Raw genomic sequence first — 4,195 nt, 5'->3', positions numbered from 1 at the left:
TTCTCTCTCTCCTTCCTTTCCTTCCCCTCCCTTCCCCTCCCCTCCCCTCCCCTCTCCTCTCCTCTCCTTTCCTTTCCTTTCTTTACCTTTCCTTTTTTTGAGACTTCAATAACAAGTGGGATTGTTGGTTGAATTATACGGGCTGCATTTACACATCTTATCACTACCTTCCCCTCAAATGAAAGTTTGCCATTCACATGCCCTTATTTCCTAATGACCTCATTCATGCCAAAATTGGAACTTGAAATCTGAGGTCCAGATTTTTCTCTGACTCAGTTTCCTGTGTTCTGAAAGAAACTCCTTTTTCCTATGTTAGTTGTCATTCTTCCTTTGTTAAGGCTTAAGTGGTGTTAAGGTAAATTCTCATGTTATCCTCTAATGCCAATTTGAGCCTTTTAAAATATTGGAAGCCCTCCCACCAATCAATTGTGTTCCCACAATTTCCTAGCATCATTCATTGCTCTCATTTCACAGATGCTAATACAAAAACACATCCTTTTGTACATAGCAATCATAAATATTTTCCCAAGGTCAGGAATAGTTGTGTCAGGAAAGCCTTATTTTACCAAAGAACAGGATGTCCTGATAAACTTAATATTCTGAGAATTATCATATGTACCTATCAAGGTTCCCATTGTGAAGCCTTTTACTCCCTCCACTGAGAAAGGGGTAAATCCTTGGTCCATCTTCACTGCCTTCTAAGGGATCCAAGTATTAACTCAAGGATTCACAAATTGTGAAAAACAAATATTTATATCACAAGGGAAAAGAAGGAAACTTTAATAATTGAGCATTTTGAAGGCTATTCTGATGTGTTAATCCTAGAGCTATTTCTGCTTTTTTTTTTTTTAAAGATTCTATTTATTTATTTTGATAGAGAGAAAGACAGCAAGAGAGGGAGCACAAGCAGGGGGAGTGGGAGGGGGACAAGCAGGCTTCTCGCAGAGCAGGGAGCCTGATGCGGGGCTCCATCCCAGGACCCCGGGACCATGACCTGAGTCGAAGGCAGTCGCTTAACAACTGACACACTCAGGTGCCCTGAGCTTTTTCTGCTTTGACCATAATTTTTTTTGTTTTGGTTTAGTTTTTTTTGTTTTGTTTTGTTTTGTTTTTGACTTTCATCTTAATGTTTGCTTTTGTCAGCTCTAGAATTTCTGGTTTTCACTATTGGCTGGACTCCTGTGCTAGTCAGTTTTTGGTTGGCTTTATTTTTATTCCTTTTTTTGGTGGTGGGGAAGACATAACTCCTTACCTCAGCCCAAAGCTGATTCTGACCCAAAGGATTTATTTCTAGAGTCTTGTCACTTTTATCAGTATATCTCATGTGTTTACCTGAGAGTGCTCTTACTCTGTGAGAAGTTAGTGGGTGTTTTGTAGACAAACAAACAGACAAAAAACCAGTACCAGTTGTTTTCTACTTCAGTAATCGAAACATAAATTAAATGTAAGAAAAGCAGAAAGGGGCGCCTGAGTGGCTCGGTCGGTTAAGCGTCTGCCTTCGGCTCAGGTCATGATCCCAGGGTCCTGGGATCAAGCCCCACGTCGGGCTCCCTGCTCCACAGGAAGCCTGCTTCTCCCTCTCCCACTCCCCCTGCTTGTGTTCTTGCTCTCGCTGTGTGTGTGTGTCTCTCTCTGTCAATTAGATAAATAAATAAAATCTAAAAAAAAATAAAAAAAAAATAAGAAAGGCAGAAAGCCTATCTCTATAGCTCTTACTATTCACAATAATTTACCTTTCAAAATGAGAAAACCAGGAACTTGCAAGTAGTTGATGTGATTATGACATTCTGTTCCAGAAAAGACTGCCTGACAAAGTGTGGATTTTCCGTAATTCAGAATCAGGCTCAGATCACAGAACTGTCACCTCCCAAGAGTGACTTGTCAGGGACTCTTCGAAGACTGTAGCCTGCAAAGGTTGGGTCCCAGGGACTTTGGAGTCAAATATATTAGTTCAAATTTTTTGAACAGCTGTGATATCCTGAGTATATTCCTTACATGATTGAGATTTGGTTATTTGCTTTATAAACGAGGATCCAAATATCTATCTCAGAACATAGTTGTAAAGTGCTGGGCACTAATAGCCTAATATATACATGAACATGTATAGCAGATAAGATGGAGTAAAAATGGCTGCTTTGATTATCCTGGAAATGATTATAAAGCAGAATTTATAGAAAAACAATATCTGATAAGAGACTCAGAAACTTATAACTTGTAACTCACATGAACCAAATTATATTTAGGAACTTTGTTGTGCAAACATAGAAGAGTAGAGGCAATCAAATCTAGTATGCAACTTTTACATGAGGCAGGTTTGATGACCTAAGGTTCCCATCTCATGAGATGGATATATTTCTATCTAGGACCACACAGGTGGAGACAGACAGGAGGGGCATTCTTTCTTTCTTTTCTTTTTTTTTTCTTTAAATATTTTATTTATTTACTTGAGAGAAAGAGCATGAGCAGGGGTGTGGGGCCGAGGAGAGGGAGAAGCAGGCTCCCAGGGAGCCCCACCCTGGGGCTCGATCCCGGGACCCTGGGATCATGACCTGAGCCGAAGGCAGACACTTAACTGACTGAGCCATCCAGGTGCTCCAAGAAGGGCATTCTTGATCTGAGGTGATCACTGACTGTGACCTTTCAGATCTCTCTGCACCCCTGCTCCCTGACACGTTCTTGTGTTATACTAAGACCTTCAGTGTGGGTCTAAGCATGTTTTGCTGGTCTTTGAATTATGCTCTCATTAAGAGAATGGTATATTTCTTTTCTAATCTATTTTTCAGAAAGCACACTTCTGTTCACACTTATGTGCTAATATAGTTGGGAGACTCAAGATGACAATTCGATTTCTGATTATTCACATATCCAAAGTGTAATGACTAAGGAGTATGTCAGAAGGTTTTCAAATCACATCCACTTAAGCACGAAGGAGTAGCATAGTTGTTAAGTGATGGGTGGGTGAAGAGCTGGGCAGGGCTCAGGGTGGTGGCTGAGGGCCAAACATTTGTGGAAACTGCTTTATGTCACTACAGCCTGGGCACTTAAAGTAAAAAAAAAAGAAAAAAAAAGGTACATTTCTGATCATTGTTTGCCTAAACCTCTTTCTTATGAAAGTAGACCAACATCTTTAGTTTTTTGGGCTTCCCTCTTCCCCCTTAACTCACCCATTGTCAACTTTCCTGGTATATCCAGAATCAAGCCAACTTCCAAAGCTGATTCCCTGAATGCCCAAGGCAAATGTGTTCAGGGTGACTGGTCCACCCAGCTTCCATTTTCAAAAGCTATTTCTGACAGACTACTTTTCATTTTTGCCCCTGCTTCCTGTTGCTACCAGCTGGAGAATGAGAGAAATATAGAGTCACGGAGACTGGGGCATAAAGAAGATATTTCACAGGGGTAATAATTGAATATGAAAATGGCTTTGCCTAAAGAGATTATATTGTTAAGGATTTTCCACATACTCAAAAAATATACATTCTGGAATACTTTCTTGCATATCAGAAACCATTACCATTGTCTGCTTGCATGATTAATGATATATTCTTAAAAAATGGATTCATAAGAATACCCCCTATTTAAGAATATCATCTTATAATTATGTGCCTCTTACCTCTGAAGTGTTTCTCTTCTGCCCCATGGCTTCCCTTCTTCGGTTCTCATTCCTCTGCCATTTCTTTGGCCCCTTCCTCTCTTTGCCCTTTGGCTCCAGCAAGAGCAGTGGGGACTGTGACAAAAACAAATTAATCATGCCTTGAAATGCTGCAACGAGGACAAAGTCAAAACACGTGAACCATAGCTAAATAGTTGAAAGGTATAAGTAAATTTGATGTATCAGGCATTTGGCGAATTGGCTTTTCCACGAATTGGCTTTAGGCAAACTGTCCACTCAGCAAATTGACTTCTAGTGAATTCATCTAGACTCTGGGTGTTCTGAAAAGAGACTGGTGAAGATGTGGAACTTGGAAGAGATTCATTTTTTGCATGTATATTGCTCTGGGGACCAACAGTAAAAGGTAGTTCTGTGCAAGCAATTAGTGGCATGACTCAGGTGATCCCCAGCCTGGAAAGGTAGGTGCTCTAGTTATGTCCGATGCTGATTATCGACCATGACTGAATAGCTCTGTGTTCATTGGGAACCTCACCAATTTTACTGCAGTTAGGAAATAAGGAGAATGAGCCTGGCAAAATTTCTGTG

At 40.5% G+C, this 4,195-nt stretch overlaps 1 long non-coding RNA gene across 2 annotated transcripts in view; it reads right to left on the bottom strand.

The window, feature by feature from the left end:
• Positions 1 to 3,728, bottom strand: part of LOC141371287 (uncharacterized) — an 84,355-nt gene extending 80,627 nt beyond the window's left edge. The window contains exon 1 of one of the 2 annotated variants that reach the window (XR_012376117.1): positions 3,611 to 3,728. This is a non-coding gene — a long non-coding RNA (uncharacterized lncRNA). The remainder of the gene's footprint in view (positions 1 to 3,610) is intronic. The other variant, XR_012376119.1, reaches the window with a different exon arrangement.
• Positions 3,729 to 4,195: the final 467 nt, after the last annotated feature.

The sequence above is a fragment of the Callorhinus ursinus genome, unplaced genomic scaffold (assembly GCF_003265705.2).
Source record: "Callorhinus ursinus isolate GAN/ISIS: 27379988/994484 unplaced genomic scaffold, GSC_fseal_2.0 scaffold1, whole genome shotgun sequence".
Taxonomy (NCBI): Eukaryota; Metazoa; Chordata; class Mammalia; order Carnivora; family Otariidae; genus Callorhinus; species Callorhinus ursinus.
The sequence above is the reverse complement of the archived record's forward strand: the minus strand, read 5'-3'. Positions and strand labels throughout refer to the sequence as shown.